This window comes from Pezoporus occidentalis, unplaced genomic scaffold, assembly GCF_034315485.1.
Source record: "Pezoporus occidentalis ecotype Australia unplaced genomic scaffold, CSIRO_AGI_Poc_V1 ctg3, whole genome shotgun sequence".
Taxonomy (NCBI): domain Eukaryota; kingdom Metazoa; phylum Chordata; class Aves; order Psittaciformes; family Psittacidae; genus Pezoporus; species Pezoporus occidentalis.
This window is the reverse complement of record NW_026914940.1, coordinates 18,696,786-18,719,430: the sequence shown is the minus strand read 5'-3', so window position 1 is coordinate 18,719,430 and position 22,645 is coordinate 18,696,786.

Here is a 22,645-nt window from a genome sequence, read left to right as displayed (position 1 = left end):
CGCAGTATTGAGTAATTGGGCAGTAGCACAGGAGATGAAATTCAGTGCTAAGAAGTGCAGACTAATGCAGTTGGAATAAAACAAACCTAATTTTACAAACACTGTACTGGGCTCTGAGCTGTTACCACACAGTAAAATAGTCCCAAAGTTAAAATAGGGAATTCCAAGAAAACATTAGCCTAACACACAGCAGCTGTTAAAAACAAACAAACAAACAAAAAATAGAAGGTTGGGAATTATCAGAAGAACAGAGCACAAACAAAATGTATAATTCTGCCATCAAGTAAATCCAAATATCCTATGTGTATAATTTTGATGTCCATCTCAATATGAAATTGATGTTCTCCTTTAATCTATACAGATCTGAACACAGACCTTCTGTTACAGTGGCTGGACCTTAAAGATTCCAAAGTAGATGCATTTGCAGTACTTCATTTCGAAGTTTTTTCACTTTGCAGCACTGCTTATATGTACATATATATATCTTCAGAGCAGCCTTGGTGTGAATGTAAAAGCCTAGTTCAATGAAAGCAGTGCTGAGATAAGCATCAATGAACAGGCTCACCAGGATACATGAACTGTGCATGGACGGCTTTGAGAAAAGATTTCAGCTGCTGATGACTGACTGGGTATCAAAGGAAACATTGAAATGAGGCTACATGACTACAAGAGCAGGTGAAGATGGGGTATGAAATGAGATGTTTTATGTGCTGAAACAGCAGCAGAAGTCAATACAAGCAGCTTGGCTGTTTGTTCAAATGATGAGAAGTGTGTTGACAGAGATGGCTTTCAAAGAGTCTTTGAAGGGGAGGTGATGGTTTTAGTTGAAGGCAGGGTGACCTGACGTTAAAAAAAAAAAAAAATCCTTAAAACCCCCCTGAAATGGTTCACTCAAGTCTAATTATGTATTAGAACAGTATCCAAACATTGTCCCTTCTGAACAGAAAACTAGGCTAATGTTTTAAAATAGCCACAAGATGGGCGATGGTTGAGCTCTGGAGGCCTGGGTAGATATTTGCTTCTTTACCCAGAGAAGGCTGTTTCAAGAACCAGGAGAGTCCTACTGAGAAAAAGAGTAGCAGTAATATCCTCTGGGGAGATGTGTAACAGACAAGAAAGAAAAATCAGCCCAGCCTCTGTGTTTTACAGTGACTTTACTCTTAGATGAAAAGAAAATGCTGAGCATTATGAGAAATTGAAAGGTTGTGAACAACCACCACTGATTATATCGAGTCCTGGGGCTGGAAGTCCAGCTGTTCCATCTTGCACATTCTTTTAAAAAGTATTCTTGTCAAATAATCCCTGTTTCAAATTAAATAATGTCCATCTGCAAGAATACAAAGATTCAAAAACCAAACACAATGTGAGTGACAAAAGGAAAATGAAAGCAGTTGCCTAGGAGGAAGGGGTCTAGAGTGTGTGAAGGGCGAAGGGCAGCTTGTTTGGTCACCCAAGCTGCCAGCTTTTTAGTAGCAAACTGAGGAGGATAACTATAGCATCAAAGGCAAAGAGAGGCTGATGAGGAGATGGAAGTTCTTCTCATTTTGTTCCTGACTTGCTGAGGACCTTCTCTCTTTTCCCTTCTGTCCCAACTCTTCAGATATCTCTCCTTCTTCCTCTTAACACTTGTCTTTGTGGATTATTCTCCTTTCTGGTCCTAGTGTTTTCCTTAGGCTGGGTCCTACCTCCCCTTTGGCACAGCTCATTTCTTTCTGTAACATGTTTCTTTCCTTCTTTCTCCAAGTTATTTCCTTTCAGATCTCTCTTCTTTTGAGATACTGTCTGATTTTTATGATCTTCTAATTACAGTATGTACAAAGAATTTCACATACATTTACAAAACAAACACTTGTTACTTGTGTAATTACAAAGTCTGCCAATTAGTGTTTAATGTGTTTGTGTTTTAATTATTAACTGTGGCAGAATATAGCTAAAGCAGAAAACATGTAGTTTATGCGAAAATAAATGAACATGATTAGCTGCACATCTTTCTACAAACAAAATGTGTTTTTCATTTGGATTCTTCCCTTGCCTTAGTTGCATTTAGGACAATACAAAAGGGTCTGGCATGCACCTTCTTCACTGTAGGTGAATATAGGGAATTTTAATTTTTGGAATCTGTTGTAGTAAAAGTGATCATTACAAGGTAATTTGATGTGGCATGATTGTTGTATAGGTCTTTCTTCCTACTCATCCACACATAGTTGTCTGTATGGCAGTTTCTTCATCCTTTTTCTGATGTAGAAATGGCCCATATATCTACTACTGACACTTGTGTTTCTTTCCTAACATTCATGCATGTCCTCATGGGTCTCTACACGAGCTTCATCTCCTCATCTGTGTACTAGTAATTTCAAAATACACTTCATTATTGATCCTGCCTCTACTACTGTCTGTTTTTTTCCCCTAATTACTTTCTCAGATTTTCATCCATTTGTATAACTTGTCCTTTATTATTGCTATCAGATTCTGTAATATAAAATGACTGTTCAATGAAAAATTGTCTCCTCTTGCTAAACCTTTTTGAAACTTTTAATATAGATTGCTAAAGTTAAGGTATTCTAAAGAAAGGTGATTAGTGCTTCTGGAAAATCTAATTTCTAATAACATTTATCTTCCTAATCAGTATGAAAAAGAGGGGGATTGCATTTATTGAGTGATAGTCTAGTCATCAATAACTTGACTGACTCCAGCAAAAAGCAATCCTTTCTTTTCATCTGAAACACGGAAGGAAAAATCCAAGTTATTCTTACTGGTTGTAAGTTGTAAAATATGATAGACTGTCTGTAACTCCTCAATCTTATGTGCAGGGGTCTAACTGGGATGTTAGATTTCACTTCAGTCACATAATAATTTTCCTCTTTTAGCCTCACAAAATATTGCATGCTGGTTCCCTGTAGAGTTTCCCTCACAGACCAGAGGGAAAGATCTCCATAACTTGGTTTGTGAGGTGCATGTGATGGCTGACAAATCCTTAAAATTTTCTGACAGCTTATCCAGTTACATGAGTTGTTCAGATTACAGGTGCTCCTTACAGCCCAGTACAGCACTGCGCTTGCAGCTTCCAGAGACAGACACGTCTCAATTTCCATACAGCTTTATTTCATTACTTTAGGTATTGAGACTTGATACCTGCTTTGGAAAAGCTGCCTTGACGGACTATCCAAAAAGCCCATAAGGACAACCTCCTGACCGCAGGTAGAGAGCTCACAGTTCACCTGGAGTGGAGCATCTTAGACAGCCTTTTGAAGGCTTACTCTGCCACCTACCCAACACTGACTACCGTCATCTGAAATGTGTTATCCTCATGAATCAATGACCTGCCCCCTTTCCCTGCTACTAGAGAGTCCTACAACCTGGATTACATATAAGCAAAACCATTAAATGACATGAAGAACCCTTTTAGCCTCAGTGACACTGGTACAGGAATCTGATGGGAAACAGGAGAGAGCAGGCTCCAACAGACTTGGCACACCAGAATGCCATGATGCCGAAATAACAAAGGCACATATAGACAATGCCTAAGTGGTATGGCAACAAATATACTGCAGGTCACAATTACTCTTTCTGAGGGAGAGAAAACTAGGGTTGACTTCACCCCAGCCCATAATTTTCTTTAAAATATACCACATATTAGGATTCAAATAGGTCACCTTTTCAATTAATTCAGATTCACAGAAGGTAACAAAAAGAAAAAGTTGACTGTGAAAACATTGCCTGGTGAAGACTTCTTTGCGTGATACATTCATCCATAGAATCACAGAATCACAGAATGGTTTGGGTTGGAAAAGACCTTAAGATCATCTAGTTCCAACCTGCCTGCCACGGGCAGGAACACCTCACACTAGACCATGTCACCGAAGGCTCTGTCCGACCTGGCCTTAAACACTGCCAGGGATGGAGCATTTACCGCTTCTTTGGCAACCTGTTCCAGTGCCTCACTACACTCACAGTAAAGAACTTCTTCTTTATATCCAACCTGAACTCCCCTGTTTAAGTTTTAACCCATTACCCCTTGTCCTACCACTACAGTCCCTAATGAAGAGTCCCTCCCCAGCATCCTTATAGGCTCCCTTCAGATACTGTAAATCTGCTATGAGGTCTCCACGCAGCCTTCTCTTCTCCAGGCTGAACAGCCCCAACTTTCTCAGCCTATCTTCATACAGGAGGTGCTCCAGCCCCCTCATCACACTCGTGGCCCTTCTGTGGACTTGTTCCAACAGTTCCATGTCCTATTTATGTTGAGGACACCAGAACTGCACACAATACTCCAAACAATGTCTCATGAGAGCAAAGGGGCAGGATCACCTCCTTCGACCTGCTGGTCACGCTCCTTTTGATGCAGCCCAGGATACAGTTGGCTTTCTGGGCTGTGAACTCACACTGCCAGCTGTGTTCAGTTTCTCATTTCAATAGGACTCTGTCTGTATAGCAAAGACACCCAGATTTTCACAATCCAGTTCTTACTGAAAGGTAAGATAAACTGAGCCTTCACATTAGCAAAAAAATTTCTTCATGGGACTCTCACCCATTTCTACCATGGCTGAAGTTGATCCAAATTGTTTAACTTTATTTTCCTTAAATATTCATTTTTCAGAGAAAGGGCTTATATAACCTATCACCTTACATTATAGCTGATGTAAAAAGTTTGTGACTGCAACCCTAAATGTTTTATCACCTGTCAGACATTTTGATGATAATAAAAAGTAACATCCTTTAAATTAATTAGTCATGATTAGGACTTCAACCCCACAGGCCACTTCATTATGAAAAAATTATAAGTTAGCTATTTAAATTACCATTAAATTGATTCTTATGTTAATTGATATCTCACTTATAACCCCTGTTTTTGATTTCTATAGGATCTTATTAAAGTTTAATGTAAGTAAGTAAAATTTTTTAGGCAATCATTGAAACAAAGGAAATATACTGAAAAATAATGATAAATTTTTTTTTCTTCTCATTTGTGTTTAAAATAGGAATTCCTTTAATAAAATATATCAGACATCGTTCATGCAATGCTTTTATTATGCAAATTGTGATTTTTCTTCTCTATCCTGCCGTTCAGTATAAGTTGAAAGTTCCTTCTTCTACACATGCACAGCAGAGATTTCCTGAGATATGAAATGATTTGCACTGATATTGAAAGTCAGAACTCAGGTCATGGCATACAGTCAAACCAGTAATACAGAGTGCTAATAGTGGAGATGGGCATTCACATTCATTTCTGTCACCTGTTAATGCTTAGATGGACTATAGGCCTTGGATTTTCAAAGGCTATTTGCCTTGTCTATGGCAAAGGCCCCAAACCCTTGGAAAATGTGCAATTTGTTCCTCAGGTTAGGGTCTGCAAACACAATAGTAGAACAGACTTGTTTGTTTCTTCAAACTGTTTCACTTTCTTAATGTTATATTAAACCATGTTTAAGTCAGATGAACTCAGTTTAGTGACCTTGCCCTCTTGGTTTCCAGTGTTTGCAGTGAAATCTTATCTGCCAGTTAGTTCCTGTCCTTGATTATTAGGTTTCTGAATAATGTGATACACATATGAAATAAAAATGTAGGGTTATATCCTAGCAGTGTTGTTGGCATTGGCTGTGCTGTCAGTGAATCAAGCTGAAACTGTATTTCTCTCTTGGTCCTTCCCAGAGTGTTCAGAGTCCCTATGATGAACAGCACAGGCTAGATATAAAAAGAAATAAAATAACATCCTTTATGTCCCAAACACCCTCAAAGTTCTTGTCCATATTACTATAAGCTTAAAACTTTATTCATGCTCCCAGGCATGCCAAAGATACTTTTAGTGTTGTGCTATTGAAAATACCAGTCTGGTGGGTTATGGCACAACTCTTACAATAGATCAGGCACTTTGAATGGGAAAAACATCACAATGCAAGAAAAGTCCTAGGACCCCTGGCTACCAGGTGCAGTACAGACATATCTGTACCAGAGAGGTGGCTGACCCCCCCTGAAGGAAGCCAGTCCTGTGAGAGCAAAACAGTAGCCACATATCTTGGACTGCATCATGGAATATACAAAAATAATTATACATTTAAATACCTTCTCCGAAACAAGAAGTACAACTTTGATACCAGGCTATGCTTTAAATACTTGATACTTCAGCTGTCAATAACATGCATAGATAATTAAAGCTTGTAAATAATAGCTGAGATGATAAAGATAGTAAACATAGCTAAAATGGAGATTTTCAGCTGACTTAAACATGATATACTTTCTCCCTCACTCTAAAGCTGTGAGAGGTTAGTCCCTAAAGACTGCTGGTTCCAGAATCCTCTGAAACACCTCTGGGTAATGCAATCCATTGTAATGGGTGACAACATCTTCAGATGACAACACCCTAACTAGATTATTTATTCTCATTAGATGTCTTTTGTCAATAAGACAGTCATCTGACATTGTTGTAACAGAAGAAAACAAATTAATATTTTCTTATAATCTAACTTGTAGTTTTCATTTACAAAACAGCATTTCATATAGTATCAAGGATCAGATATTTAACAGTTCAGCAACGCCTTTCACAATTCCCATTAGTCTGTTAGGGACAGAGAAAAAAAAGTTTAAATTGACCTTAGCAAAATATCTGTTTTAACTAGATTGCCTTAGAACACATTGAACTGTTGTGTGTTAATGGCTTTTTCTTGAGGAATGAAATGAGAATAAATGAATATTACAGTAAGTAACAAGGTTTATTGGAAGAACAGATCTATAAAGGGTCAGTGAAGTAACAGTTCAACAGACAAGAATCAAACTCCATTATCATAGAGGGATAATTCCTGAAAAAAATGTTCACTTTGTACCTTCATGTTTCTTTATTTTATGTTTTTATTAGTTATTTTTGTATTCATAGTCCAAGAATACATTGTTAATTATAGCATCACCCAGTGGCATCGCAATAATTAGACTGTATAATTACTTACATTATGAAATTTCACTTCTGAGTTTTAAAGCTCAATAGTGAAAAAAAAAAAACAACACACTGTAGTCTGAAACTTGGCATCCAGAATGCCAAGAATTTATCTTGGGAGAGATGTGAGGTTTTAAAATAAATTTTTAAAAATAATGGTTCAGCTGTTTGGGGTTTTCCTATTGAGGATTTTTTTTTTCTGTATTTTTGTGACTTGAAAAGTGTTTCAGTAAAAGCAGGAAAATTTGGCAAGGAATTAGTTCATAATATGTTTTAATTAACTTTGGCATTATATATATCATATATAAAATAGCCAAGATATTTGAGTTTGAAAAAGGTACTTTAAACAGGTGTGTTTATGTGGATTCTTTTTTAGCATAACTTGTCATAAAACAGTTATTCTATAAAATATGCTTTCAAGTACCTATTGATTAAATGTGATTAAAATATTGATTAAAACTTTCTATTTCTAAAATACATTCCCATAGTTTCTTCACTGGAAATGAGACATATACCAGATTTTGCAGGTATAACAACTGCAAGTAAATCTCCAAAACTTTATGCAGAGATTATCGTTAGTTCATCTTGCATCTTCAAAACACAAATAGATTAACATGAATTCTTAGCATCAACATCGCATTCCTCAAGTTAGATATCAAAGTTGGTTATTTTTTATGAGGAAAGGTTTCACCATCCTTATTTTATAAATGGGCAAACATTATAGAAATAAAACCAAATTTGGTCAGTTTCATACCAGGAGACAGAAGACTACTTCAAAGTGATAGCTTTGATACTAACCTGATACTGCCCCTGTGGATATAGACCAGGATCCACTTTGCCTTTGTTGCTGCAGCCACACACTGCTGAGTTATGTTTGGCTTCTTGTCTACTAGAACACCCAGGTCCCTTTCAGCAAGGCTGTTCCCCAGCCAAACAGATTCTAGCCTGTAGGAATTCACACTTGTCTTTATTGAACTTACTTTATACAGTTCTTGCTATCACAGTGTTCTTTGCTGAAGTCCAGAGAAACTCAAAGAGAAGTCCCAAGAACCAATGCTAAGATCCTGTTGCCATGAAAGGGGACACAGCTCCTACAAAGTGTGTTTTTTCAACACAGAGATGGAATAAGAAGCTCATGTCTTTTAAGGGTCCTTCTCCCCCAGTCCACTCCCCCTCTCCCCCCTTGGCTCATCTGTGCTACTAGATGTAGCTCTCTATACGGAAAAGGATAAAAACCACTGTCTTTCCAAAGTCTGATCCTGCTCACATGCCTGGATTAGTGGTCCCTACCCCTGAGATCAACATAGTCAGATGGTGATATTATACACTGGATGCCTTCAAAATATTCTTCCTCTCATCTTTATACTGTTCAGTATGGGGTATGATTTTTTGTCCTGGTTCATTAGTAAGTTATGGGGTTAGCTATTTACTATTAACTGAAGATTTTCTTAGGGGGTTCTATACTGAAGGTTTGTGGTGGAAAAGATTTCCTCATAAAGCTGCATTAGAAATAGTTTTAGGGGAAGGTGTCTCTTAAAGAAATAATGAGATAGAGTTGAGTTTCTAACACCTAATAAGCAAATGAGTCCAGTGGTTCAGGGGAATGGAGTTAGTGGCAGTCCTCTTCAGTTGGGAATACTTTACAATGATTGACAGTTGGGAATGACTACTTCATGGTGTGGATATTAGTTCCTTAATAAAAGACATCTGATGAGAATGAATTGAGTTGTGGCTTAATTAAACAGCATCCTTTGCTTCTTTTTCCAGTTTACCTGAAACAGCCATAACTAGGATTAACTGTTGTGTGAGATCATAAAATAGAGAGGCAGTCTCTAGAACTGCAAACCCTAAAGCTTTTAGGGATTTAAAGATTATAACCAACACTTTGACCTGACAGTAGATGGGTAGCCAGAGAAAAGCATCGACTATGAGTACAGTGTACCATTCTGATAAAATGAACCATAACATTCAATACCAGATAAAACTTCCATGGACATTGGCCTCCCAATGTTATGCTGTGTGTCAGCTTCACTCTTCGAAAACGTTAATGCTGTAACATTTCCTCAGCATCTGATATCTGGGCAATTTAGTTAAATAACCCAGCACCAGCTACCATCTCTGTGCAGATGAATCATACACATGTATCTCTAATGCTCTGTCCTGAAATAGATCTTTGTGTTAAAAAGCTAAACCTTTATATCTCTTCATGGATGCAGCTTTTAACTCAACTTCAAAATGACTAAAAAAAATTTCTTTCCTTTCCGCCCCAGACTTTTTTTGTTGTTGTTGCTATGAGCAGCAGCACCATTCTGCTTGCTACTTACACCACTAACGTGGACCTAATTTTTGCCTCAGATTTTCAGTTTTCATGTCCAAGACAAGGAACAGCTTTACATATTATGGTATAGTATCTCCAGAAAACAATAGATGGTGCAGGCAGCCAGGGAAGCTCAAGAAAATAATGAGATAATATTGGTCTTCATAACAACTATTTTGTAGATCCTTGAAGGAATGGCAGATTTTCAGGAGTGTTCTCTATACAGATCTTTAGTGACTTCCTACTCTTTATCACCTCAAAAAAAGCCCTAGTTGTCTTCATGTACAACACCCAGCCAGTGTTGTCCCCTCTCAGCCCTGACTCAATACCTGAAGGCTAATGTTGACTCCCACTAGGCCAAATTTCATTTTTTTTTTACTCTTTCTTCTATGCTGCCTCTCATGATTAAGAGCAGATGACACTCAAGGATCCAAAGCAGCACATTATCCTCCTTTTCCCTCCAGAACATTGTCTTTGTGGCACAGTTTTTCTGTTGCTCTTTGGCGCAAGCTCAAGTACAATGCAGTCCTGGTCCAAAGCTAGAACTGGCAGATGCTATATTAATATTGTACTCAGCATCAATCTCTTAAAAGCATCTGAAGTCTCCTTTCATGGCTGTGACAAAGCATGAAGGATTCAAGAGACATGAAGAGGAGGGAGGAGCCCTCTGCCCCTCACGGTGGAGTCCAGAAAGGGAAACTGAGGATGTAGGGCCTTCCAAAAACGCACATCAGAAAAGAAACTACGATTTGTGTCCCTGAAGACAATTGTGCTGAGGTTAATAAAGAACAGCTGAAGTCAAAGATGAAGTTTTTTACTAGACCATTACTTTCCATAACTCTTCCCTTCTTCCTCTCTGCAAAATACATTTTGATTTACTTTTTCCTGTTTCTGATGAAAGACTGGAAACTCAACATTTTTTACTTATTGGTGTGGTGTTTTTTTTCCATGAAAGGATTTTTAAGGTTATGAAAAATAATGTTTAAGTATTTAATATAATCTTTTTCTCAGAATCCAAAAGCAAAGGTGTCATGTGGTAAACCAGGATCTGCATGGAATAGCCCTGTGTACCACGGAAAAGGTGGCTGGTCAGGGTAGGTGATGGAAGCCTTTGAACTCCAAGTCTATTGGAGATGCCCTAGTTCAATCAAGAATTAATCCAGAGAAGTCCTGTGGCCTGCATTATGCAGGAGGTCAGACCAGAGGGTCACAATCATCTCTCCCAGCATAATAATACGTGAATCTGTAAGAGCTACTAGCTTTTATGTTTCATTTCTTCTAAATACCAATGTTTATTTGTAGTTGTAACATTTTTTGGATAACATACATAGCTGGTAAGGTAAGGTAAATTAATGCTAACATTTTTGCTCAAATATTTTATTTTTCATCAAACAAATCAGAAAATGAGTCATAGATAATCAGTGAAAACTGATATCATCCTAAATGAAACTAACTTCTCTTCCACTGGATCTCTTTCCCAAGTTAGAAGTTTTTGTTTTTAAAATATTTTATCTGAGTCTGGGAGAGGATCTTGTGCTTTTGCACAGGGTCAGACTACAAGAAGTTTGATTTAAATATCTGCAAAATTTGAAATATGTCTGTCACTGAGCTCTATATTTTTGGCAGTTACAGGCCACCTTTATTCTGTGTAATGATGAAAGTTTGACTTCATCTGATTTTTCTTTTTTAGCCAAATCAACAGTGCATCTTTCTTTAAGTGTGATCCTCATCAACCATTTGGCCCAGTAATAGTATGCAAATTGAACTCTTCAAAAATTAATGCTAACATTTATTAAATAATGCATCATACAATAAGTTAATTTGAAATTCTAAGTTGAACTCCCTGCTCATGAGAGGGAATATTCTTTTTTTCCTGTGTCATCTTCATAAAACATCTTTATAGTCTTTCCAGATATCTTGAATGCAGTTCTTGGGTTTTGACAAACTGATTTTTGCTGAGGCTATTGCTGAAGAGACATTGTCTTCCAGAGTTTTGAGATCTTCTATTCCTTGATATCTTCTGTTTTCACACAATTGTTAATATTTTCTTACTTTAAACACACAACCATTTTGTAAAGATATAAAAGCTCAGAGCAAATACTGTAAACAAGCAGTATTCTTGCAATAACAAGCAATATGTGCCTAACCACTAATTTACCCGACATGCTATTACACTCAAAGACTCATAGTAACATGTAGCACATCTCACTATTTAGTTTGACAAAAGCAAGCGCAGATTTTCCACATTTGCCTATGTTTAACAATTCTGAATGTCCTTTTGAATATGCTTTTTCTTGGAGATTTTCTTTTTTTGCATATGTTTAATGAGTACATCACTCTGTCACTTTCCACCCCTTCCTTCACCAGCCATGACACAGGCGAGCAGGTGAGAGGGAACTCTCCTTCCCCATCTCTTCAACAGTCCTCAGCCTCCTCCTGCAGCACCTGCTGGCTCCCCAGAGCCAGGCCAGGATGTGCTTTGACCTCTTTTGCTCCTGCACACCGCCATACAGGGAGAGCAACAGGAAAGTCAGTGTTTTGCAGGGAATACATCAAAAAGAAAACCAACATATATTCCATTTGACATAATATTGACATTAATGTGTGTGTGGGTGCATTCTCAATGAGTTTAGTTATTTTTTGCTTCTTGCATCTCAAGAACGTCTTTGTGTTTGTGTCTCAGAGGAAAGTGGACCTTTAGGTCACTCTGTCTTTTAGAGATGGTTTTCTGTGTGTGTCTCGAGGTTGTGTCCACCTGGAGGGGCAACTTTGCCAAGCAGCCAGCCAGCAGTGGCAGTGTGCGCAGGTGCCTTAACTGGGAGCAGAATAACGGTGTGTAGATAGCAACTTGAAACATTTCCATCAGTTTCCCCCCCAACCAGCCTAGCCAGGCTGAGATAACAGTACAGCCAAGAAGTGTAACCAGGAATATGAGGATGTGAGCTGAAGTTTTACTTCTGACTTGTGCTGAGGACTGGCTCTTTTTAGCACATCAGGAAGCAGGTGCTGGCTGTTTGGGCTGCAAGCAGATGTGTGCTTTGCCATATCACTCCCATGTATGCTGCTGCTTCAGGCACTGAGAAGCCTTACCCACTTTTTAGCCTGATGTACTAAAAGTTGGGGAAGTTGGGGAAGCACTTCTGTCTTTTTTATTTCTTTTGACTAGAAATCACATTAACGCTCCAAAAGGCCCCTACTTTATGAGTGGAAAAATGTGATCTATTTCAGTATGATGGGCTCCTACGTGAGCACAAATGATTTGGCAAATTTTGAAAAGAGAACATGTGGCCTGAATAATCAACAAGAGGAATTCACAAAGGTTTGGCTTGGCTTGCTTAATTTTTTTCTCTGATTTGTTTGTTCTTATAACTGCCACCTGTTCTTTTGTCTTCCTGTAGATCTGCATTTTAAAAAAACTAGAAGAAACATAATGATAATTTAACTTGACTTTCTGTAGAGAATAGAAGCTATAATTTCATCCACTGTTTCCAATGCTTTTGTGATAAAGCATAGCCTTAGAAAGATATCAAGTGTATCACTCCAGGTGATGTCTATCACCTCCCTACGTAAAAATTTCTTATAGCTAATTATGTCCAGTGTTCAGAACATTATATTGGTCCCACCTGGAATTTCTCTGGGTTTACCTGCCATATATTAAATTTCATCCAGCATTTGACTGAAAGTGGAAAGAGCCCTCTGCAAGCAGAAATATTCTGCCTCAGCGCTTGTAGGCTCTAATCTTTCACATTCTCTTTGACAAACCAAAGAAATAAACCTTTACAATTCTCTACCATTAAAGTGAGATCCACATTGTCAGTCATTCCTGCAGCCTTTTCCAGACTTCTTGAGATTTGTCAAGGTTCAGTGTTCCAGTAATAGTCGCAGTAAGCCTACATCACCTTAATTTAAGAATATTCACATATATCAGCAAACAAAGAACTCAGCTGGGCACATGCTGCCAATCTCATGTCAAGAGTAAGAAATATGGTTCAGCTTCAGACCCAAACTCAGTGATGCCAGACTTCAGATTTTTTTATTCACATAGGAAAAGCTATATCATATCACTCAAGGTTTCTAATTTTAATTACAATTTCTTCTGCAAAATACCTGCAATTAAAAAAAAAATAAATTGAGCTGTGTTACTAACAATGGCTGAAGAAAGATGGTTGAATCCTAAAGGGAATAAATTAAATATGCTTCCCATAGGAAGGGAAGAGTTTTCAAAGATAACACTAAGGTAATGCAGAATAGAGATCTTTGAGCTTCCCTGGGAATACTGCTAGGTGAAACCATACAGGTCATGGCAGTTCTTTGGAGATTAGTTTTGAGATTCATTCTCATTTCTAATCTACTTCATGAGAGAGAGGAGGTCAAATGGATTGAAACAAACCCATGTTTCTATGAAACCATTTGCTGTGAAACTCCACCGGCTACACATGGAGAAATACCTTTGATTTTAATCACTTTTAAACAAATCACTTAGTCAAACCTCTTCATCTTCAAAATCAATCCTGCTGAGGGACCATGTGCGCTCACAGTACCACAGAGAAAAGTAGCATTCCGATCAGAAAATGTTTCTTATCATTTTGGAAGAATTCTGAACTGTCTTGATTTACAGGAGTCTAGACCTATTGAATTTTGCACAGTGTGTTTGTCCATGGTGTACATTGTGATCATTATATTTCGTTCTCTTATTGGTGATAGTAAGCAATGTATACCATCAGACTTAAACCTTTAGTAGCAAAACACTCAAGATCAAGGTCTATTCCCAACCCACACATGCAGTGTTTACTCACACACAATTTTAAGTCATATGAAGTTACTGACTTCACCTAACACTTTCTCAGTAGTAAAGTGAGGCAGTTTGGGGAGTCTGAAGTCCTTCCTCTCAACTGAGGGACGGAGTGCGTAGCCTAAAATGTGAGTGATTTAGAGGCCTTCTTTCCATTTTCTTCCCCATAGAAACTGCACATAAATTGCAACTTCCTCTAGAAGTCCTTCGTGCATTAGCTTTCCACTCTGTGCAGCAGACTATAACATACTACATATGGAATCCATTTATTTCTCCACCCAACTTCACTTAGGTATTCCCCATGCATTCATTACAGAATAATCCATCAAATAATGCATACCTCTGTACCTTTACTTATGACACACTTCATTGTTTCCTTATGGACTATCAATACAAAAATTCTTCATTTTTACATGACTAGAAAAAGCGAGCTACATTGCCATCATTTAGTTTGCTTCAGTTGTAGATTTATGTATGTTCATTTCTGCCACTGGTTTTATTCTTTAAATGGGAACTTCAGCAGAAGTCGGCCCAAACTCAGGTGTATTCAGACCAGGAGCTTTTCCTGTTATTTTTGACTAATTTTTTCTCATGTATTTTAAAATAGAGTTTCTTTCTTTTTTTCTTCTCTCTCCCTTTCTGTTTTCTTTCTTCTTCCCTTTCCCTTTCCTTTCCTTTCTCCTTTCCTTTCCTTTCCCCTTTCCTTTCCTTTTCTTTCCTTTTATTTCTTTTCCTCTTTCCTTTCCTCTTTTCTCTTTTCTCTTTCCTCTTTCCTCTTTCCTCTTTCCTTTCCTTTCCCCTTTCCTTTCCTTTTCTTTCCTTTTATTTCTTTTCCTCTTTCCTTTCCTCTTTTCTCTTTTCTCTTTCCTCTTTCCTCTTTCCTCTTTCCTTTCTCCTCCCCTTCTCTCTTTCTTCCTTTTGCTCTGTTATCTCACAGGAGGATGAGGGAAAAGCTGCTTGACTATTAAGATTTAAAAATCAGAAACATTTCTGGGTTTATAAGACAGTGTCAAAGTTACTGTGTGTTTCCATGACGCTCAATACTATTCTTTGTGTATGTGTGACTTGGCATATGCAGGCATTTTTTGTCTTCTGTTACAGGCTTGTAAGATTCTTTCACTCTGGTAAGGAAGACCGAAGACTGAGTATACACAGTTTTGTTTTTAAATGTTGGACATGTGCTGTACTATCTTTTTTTTTTGTAGTGCAGCAGTAAATTCTTCCTATCACACTGAGAGGGAATCATGTTCTATGTTTGCTTCTTATTTTACAAATTTTAATAAAAAATGTAATTAAAAATGCTTCTTAGGCTGCAAAATGTGTAGTACACACTTTCTATTTCCATAGCATACAGTGTATAATGAATAATGTGATTACTCCAGATATAATATAGGACTCCTCAATATGAATATGAATTATGTCCATGCAATGGTCTTCTATATCTATCTTTTATTATGTGGCACAATTTGTTTTATTTTCCTCAGGGCACAGCTTGAGCTCAGTTACCACCTCTGATTTTTGTGTGGATAATAAAATATTTATAGTCTTCAAAATTAGGTCCTGAGACAGTGATTAGTGCAGTATGAATGAGCAAGTGAATAGATAAGGGCATGACATTTTGCACATGCATTACCGCATACTGAACTTATGCACACAAAATCCCAATTCGTGTGTATATACATGCCTGTGACTCCAATTCAGCAATTACTTTCTTCCAACTTGTAGTATGCCTCCTGCAGTTTTACCTGGCCACTGTATTCTCTATACAGAAGAGATTGGGTCATTGCAGTTCTGCTTTTCAGGGTGCAGCTGGGGCCTTGTTCAGGAAGGCTGTGATTTTTCTAAGTATCCATTCAAATTACAGTGTGATTGCCTTGATGCAGGTGACCTCCCAGCACTTCTTACAGTTTCTTGTGTGCTTCGTTCTTAGGTGGACAGCACCTTAAAAGCCAAAGTACTCTTTTCCCTATACAGACCCCGAGGAGCCTGTGACACTCCAGAAGTGCTTTTTCCTACATTCCTTTGCTGAAACTCTTTATCCCATCACCACATCCTGTATTGCAGTCCTACTTCTCATGGCTACGTTTAACTTAATTTTGGTGTCATTGCACTTACAGGTAAATGTTTTAGAGATGATTCAGGTTAGAAGTGCTATGTTAAAGTACAGAAACCTGTAAACCCAGTCACCTCTATCAATGATATTTTAGGATGCGGCCCTGCTTTCCATGTCTGATTCCTTCTAGATGGTATTGAACGCAGTCCTTGCCTGCTTGGCTTGCTTGATTCAGATCTGTTCGTTTTAAAGGGCCTGTAAAAGCAGACATGACTTTACATAACCAATCATATCAAAAAACTGTGTTTCCTCAGCCCCCAAAGATATTAGATGCAGGCTTATTTCTACCAGGAAGTACCCCATTTTACATTATGGTTGATCACAGTAAGCAAGTTACCTGCCTGCACAGAGCCCTTAAGAATATAGCCAGATTCTAGGACAATTCATTAATTCATTCAGTATTGTTTAATAGAAAAGCAATTTCTTACTGTTATATCCTTACAAACTACTTTTTTCTCTTTGCAAAGAACTTTCTTATACGACATGCTGTGTCTTAATAATTGGAGATGATTCCACAACACTGTGAGTCTTTGAAAATAGTGGGTAATTCAGCCAAAAAAATTGATGGCATGATACTGACCCAAAGGACTTTTATACTTGTGCGTTCCTTTAAACCTAAAATGGTACTACACTGAAGTATCTCAGCTATTTCTATGCATGATTCCTTTTCACAGTGCTTAAAATCATTGTTTCATTCCTCCCCAGAAGAAACACCAACATTCCTGTGGCATACACATCATATAATAAAGTAGCAGTTAGCAACATGACTAGCTGAAGCCAGATTTATTTTCTCAGCCAAGTTGAGAAGATCTGGAATGGCGAAGCAGCATTGATCAGACGGTGTGTTTTACCATTGAATATCTAATTTAATATTAGTTAAACTCGATCAACAATTCAACAGTTTAGGGTCACATTATTAACAGAAAACATCAATCCTTTGGATAATTCAATTAAAAAAACATCAATAAAAATCTAATTTCAAAAGTCACTAGTATACCAATATACCATATCCAACAGACAGAAACTGCTCAGCCACCGTTGAATCAGTGCCTGTTTTAATAAGTATTCAGAAATTATACTGAGACTTCAAAAGAAATTGTAAGGAATTGTTAGCAGGTTTATTAATGTTTTATGTTTTATTAAAAGTTTGGGTGTACATTTCACAATGAGCAACATCAAAAATCAGACTTTCTGCCTGTAATTTTGCTTCCTCCTGTCTTTCTGCCTTTGGGATTCGCTCTTTTCCTTTCATCAGCTGCCATTTTCAGCAGCATGCAGTAATTTCATGGCTCATTGCAAGCGCTGAAAACCTTTGAAACCACAAATGCTAACCTACCTGGCCTGCAGCCATTTAGGAAGAGATTAATTTAGCAAACAGAAGCAAAACACTTTCTACTTCTAGCCTGTGCATAATTTCACTTCTATCTATATTTATTTTACAGTGAGCAGCGTAATGACAATTTCAGTAATTGCAACTCTGTAAAAATTTGCCTACCTAGCTTATCTCACTATCACAAGACTGTGAGTCAGTCAGATTAGAAAAACTACAGCATGTGAAACTGCATTGGTTGCTTTCCAAAAAATATATGCCTTATACAAAACTTAAGTGACGCTTTCCTCTTATTTGTATACTTATCTACAGGACAATGGATTCTCCATGATGTTTGCTTGAGATGTGTGTGCCTTTTTAATGCACTGTGATTTATGGGTGCTTTTCCCATACAAAAGATCAGCAACGCTAGTAGGCTGCAAGTGCCAGCCCATTTCTGCAGACTTAGTTACAAATGGCTGTTATGGTGCTGTCAAGCGATTTGAACAGAACTGAAAGTCCATCTGGGGCAAATCTAAGCTATCATGCTTGGAATGAATTCAAATTCAAAATTAGCCTACAGACTGTTAGCTGAAAAAAAAAAAAAGTTCAAAATGTTTTATTGTTTCTAATTTGACTCAAAGATCAAATTCTGTAAGTAAACACAAATACTTTTAATCCATTTTTTTATTCCATTTGACCAGTGTGTTCAGAAAAAGATGCATAATGCCAAGCTTGTAAATATTTATTTATACAATAAAATAGAAACAGCTTTATTTCCTTGTTACCCTATGATTTCTCTCAGTGCTGAATACCCCACTTCTTACCAGGTTCATTGACCACCAAGGTTTCTGTGTTTATCCTCTGACAAATGTAAAAGGTACAATAACAGAACCCAAAGTCTTTGTTGCCATGTGCTGTGTAAAAACTGGGAGCAATGAAGAGTTATTGTAGTAACATTTTCACGTACACAGAAGGAAAAAGATTTCTTTACAGTTTCCATGTCTGCCTTGGTAGCCAGCATGATGGCCTCAGGTACGAGGAATCCCTAAGGTATCTCAGAGCTCCTGAGTTCTATATTGGTATCCTGCCACTGGTAGCAGGGCAATCTGGTGCCACTTTCTGGCAGTCATTGCTCTGGGCCCGGGCTGGTTGGAAGGGATTTTAGTGACCTTGAGTGACCTTGTGGATGGCAGTCACTGGGAAGTGATTTTGATTGCAGGATTATGCAGTGGTACTTTCCGCCACAAGGAACTGCAAGACTGCTGCCAATGACATGGAGGGAGGTGGAATCAAAGGGAGAGAGAGGGTCCTCATTGTTGGAGACGAAATGATTTAAAGTGCACAGCTTTCCAACTCTTTACGTGAAAGTAGTGAAAGAACAATTTAGTATCATTGTTAGCTTGCTTCACTGTGATTCAGATACTTTTATATCAGCAAAATGAAAGTGTACAGCATTAAACTTGTTTATGCAGTGTTTTTATAATAGCTAATTCATTTAAGCATACAGATACACAGACGGCAGTGGGATGACTGGCCAACCCACACAGATGTACACCTCCAATCTGGCATCCCATAACATTCATAAAATATGTCAACACAGCCTGGATTCCTTCCATAGTTTATGTTAAACTATTGGTGTTCATACCATACAAGCAAAATATTTCATGTTGTTAAAATTTGTGTCCCTAGTAAATAAATATAAAAACTAAACACATTCTCTCTAAACGCACAAGCCCTGAGTAGCAGCGTTGAAGCAATATGTACTGTTTGTACTTCTAGTAACATTGGAGAAATTAACATTTGTAGAGCTGTTTATCATGCAGGCAAGTGATAATATTAGTATTCTGCTTTTAGCTGTGATGTCCCTTGGACAGTGCTCTCTCTAGTTACTAGATTTCCCTATACATGGAACTACACATTGGAGCAAGCAGGGAGTCCCATGGCCTAGGCGTGCCCCCCATTTTGCCACCCCATAGCCTTGCGTTGCCTCTTTCATTCACCCCTGAGCCTCCAGCTACAGGCACAGGCAGTTGGCATAAACCAGCCTTGTTTGGCATGGAGTGTCCTTGAGCAGTGGGAAGGCAGCGGCTTTGCTGAATATGAGTAACTGCAGATGCTCTAGTGCAGGATAAAGGCCAGGAATGAGTCTGGTGTTCAGGATGTAGGAATAAAGGCTGAATCCTATTTTTAGACCAGAAATCTTTCAGAACCCTGAATGTAAAGTATATTCACAGAGACCTTATGATCCACTGAGCACTTGAGCAGTCTTCACACAATGCTGTTACAGTGCTGGTTCCCCTCAAGAAGACAGCAGAGTTATCCCACCTCCCCTCCACAGAGTTATCCTACCCCAGCTTTGCAGAAGCAGCTGCAGCTAGACAGATTCTCAGCTGCTTTTTCTGTAGGACAGCAGATATTTTGCTTTCTGAAAAGAAGAACCAAGAGAGGTTGTTGCAGAGTAATCACTGGTAGCTCTTGCTGGGGGACTTTGAGTCCTTGGTGCTTGCTCAGGTTGGGGTTTTTGACTTGTTCAGAGGACATCTTTTCCAAACATGATGATCTGAGCTTCCCTAAACGTGGCTGCTTAAAATGTTGCAGTTCCATGCACCTTGGATATTTATATGTTGTTATTCAATGATGAAGTATCGTTTTTATGTTTTGATTGTTGAATATGTCACTAATAAACTATTTCACTAAAATCTAACCATATAAAGTAAAACAGATTAGTGTAGTACTACAAAACACTAGTATATTAATTTCTAGTAAAATAGATCTGTTGCGGTTATGTTTCATCAGTAACATTCCCCATTAACACACATCTCTGCATTTCAGTAATTCCAGAGCTACGACACAGACCAATCAAGGAAACACATGGTAAACAAGTTAGAATTTTACTCAGACAGAGCAACATAAAACAGTTAGTGAAATTTATGAGTGCTTTATGTGGAGGCATTGTAGGGTTAAGCAGATACTCAGGTGTACCTTCACCTTTCCTTGATTAACAAACATGGCCATCAAGATAAAGGAATAGTGTGGAGGGAAGAAAGCAATATTTGATCACTAATACACAAATGCAAAATCGCACTGCTGTTAGACATGCACAAGTCAGTAAAAACCACATGCTGTTTGGAGAGGACTGAATTATCTTCAAGCACTACCATCTAATTAAATATGTATATATTTCTCAGGCCTGAACATTCCTATTCAAGAGAACGCTTAAGCATATGCTTAACTGCAGAATGGGGGCTTGGAAGAGGCATTAGTATGTGTAGTCAAAATGTACATATAACAGATGAGCAAAAGAACTTGTTTCACAATCAAGACTGATGACAGTTTGCTATAGGTTAATCAATTGCCTGGTTTCATTACTTCATTTGAAGCTGTGGGTTTTTTTTCTTTTAGATAGTGCAAAACATTGTTGTAAACAAGTAAATTGTTCTTTTTGATTAACAGATGGCTTGTGACTAGCCAAAAAAAAAAGATTATTTTTTAAAATTAAAGCAAGAGTGTTCCTTGTTGAAACTTTCTATGTTGCAGTTCAGCTAAGAGAAGATTTATTAAAATGAAATTATAAACTTATGAAAAACGGAAATTATAATGGAAACACTGATACAGCCAAATCTGTAAATATGAGAGCCATGCTGCTATTATTTACTATGGTAACACTGTAAAAAACTACACTGTTTGGGCCATTATCCTTACAGTTTTCTTTTCTATACAAATCATTATATTTATTATCTGTCTTCTTGTATAGAGGGTCACAGAAAAGGCCAATCAAAAGCAGAAGAAGCCTGCTTTTCAAAAGGAAATTGGACCTCTTTCTAATTCTTCTTTATCAAGTAGAAGGAGTGCAGACTCTTTTTGTGAAAAATTGTTTCATGTAAGATAAAAGTGCAGATTATTGGTGAGAAAATGGCACACTTTTCCCTACATCTTGAAGGTTCTTGGGAGATATTGCCAGTTTTCCTAAGAGATTTTCACCTTACTCACAAATACATTTCCTTACAGACTTCAAGCTGCAGGTGCTGAGGCTCTGAGTATTTATTTGGGAATACGCTGCGTAATTCAGCTATTGTGACTTGGATAGATGTCTTAGCAATGTAGCATCTTAGAACGAGTATTGTACATAGTATCAGACCTAATGGATGTTTTTAGAAGTACTCAAAAACAAAACTGAATTTGTGTTTGTTTCTCTCATTCTTTCTTTATTAGTATCTGGAAAAAATACAAATCTTGACACTGCTCTTCATGTCTCTTCGGAAACTGTCATAAATATACCTGTATTTCTATGTATTATCAGATTTACTGACAACAGCCTAGTAGATACACCTCAGTATAAGGACACAGAGTCCCAGTGCCTGGCTTACACAATCGTTTTATAATTATGACTAATAAATATGTGCCAGTTTTTTTACTCTTTCAAGTTGTAAAAGGGGTGTGGTAGAATTTTCCTCTCTCCTATGGGCTGGACAAGATGTGATACACGTTAAGAAAACCTTCAATGTAAAGTATGAAAAATAACCTTGAAATCATATTTAGGAAGTGCTCCATAACTGCTGACTCATCACTAACATCAGATGAAATGCCAGTGTATATGGAACATCTTTCTTTTTTTTTCTGAAACAACTATTTGACTTAGACATCGGTGTAATATGGCACAATATGATTATTCCATATTTTAAATAACTTTTTACTGTGTTCCATTCATCTGCGGTAAGATATGCGTTAAAAGCATTTCTTGGAACTGTCATGAGTCAATATTAATACCTATGGTTTAATACTATTATCTGCGTGACAACTATGCTTAATTAAGTAAACATTCTTGACATTGTAAACATGGCCAGTATAGCTGTTATTACAAAGTAGGCAAATTGATTGACAAATATGTTTAGAGATACAGGTCTCTGAGAGTCTACGAATCAGTTTTTTACTGATAACTGTCAGGATGCTCTGACCTGATTGCTTATAGTTAAGCTAATGAAAAAAGCCACTTTATGACTGTTGTTTGATGAAACAATATTCCTGGGGTTTCTTTCAGATTATGCTGCCAATTTAAGAGTATCAGCTTTGCACAAGAAAACTGTCACAACAGGAAAATGATAATGCTGCTAACACACAGCAGTGTTTCTAAAGTTGCGACACCCAAAGCGCTTCACAGTATTTGACGACTGCTTACGACAATTAAG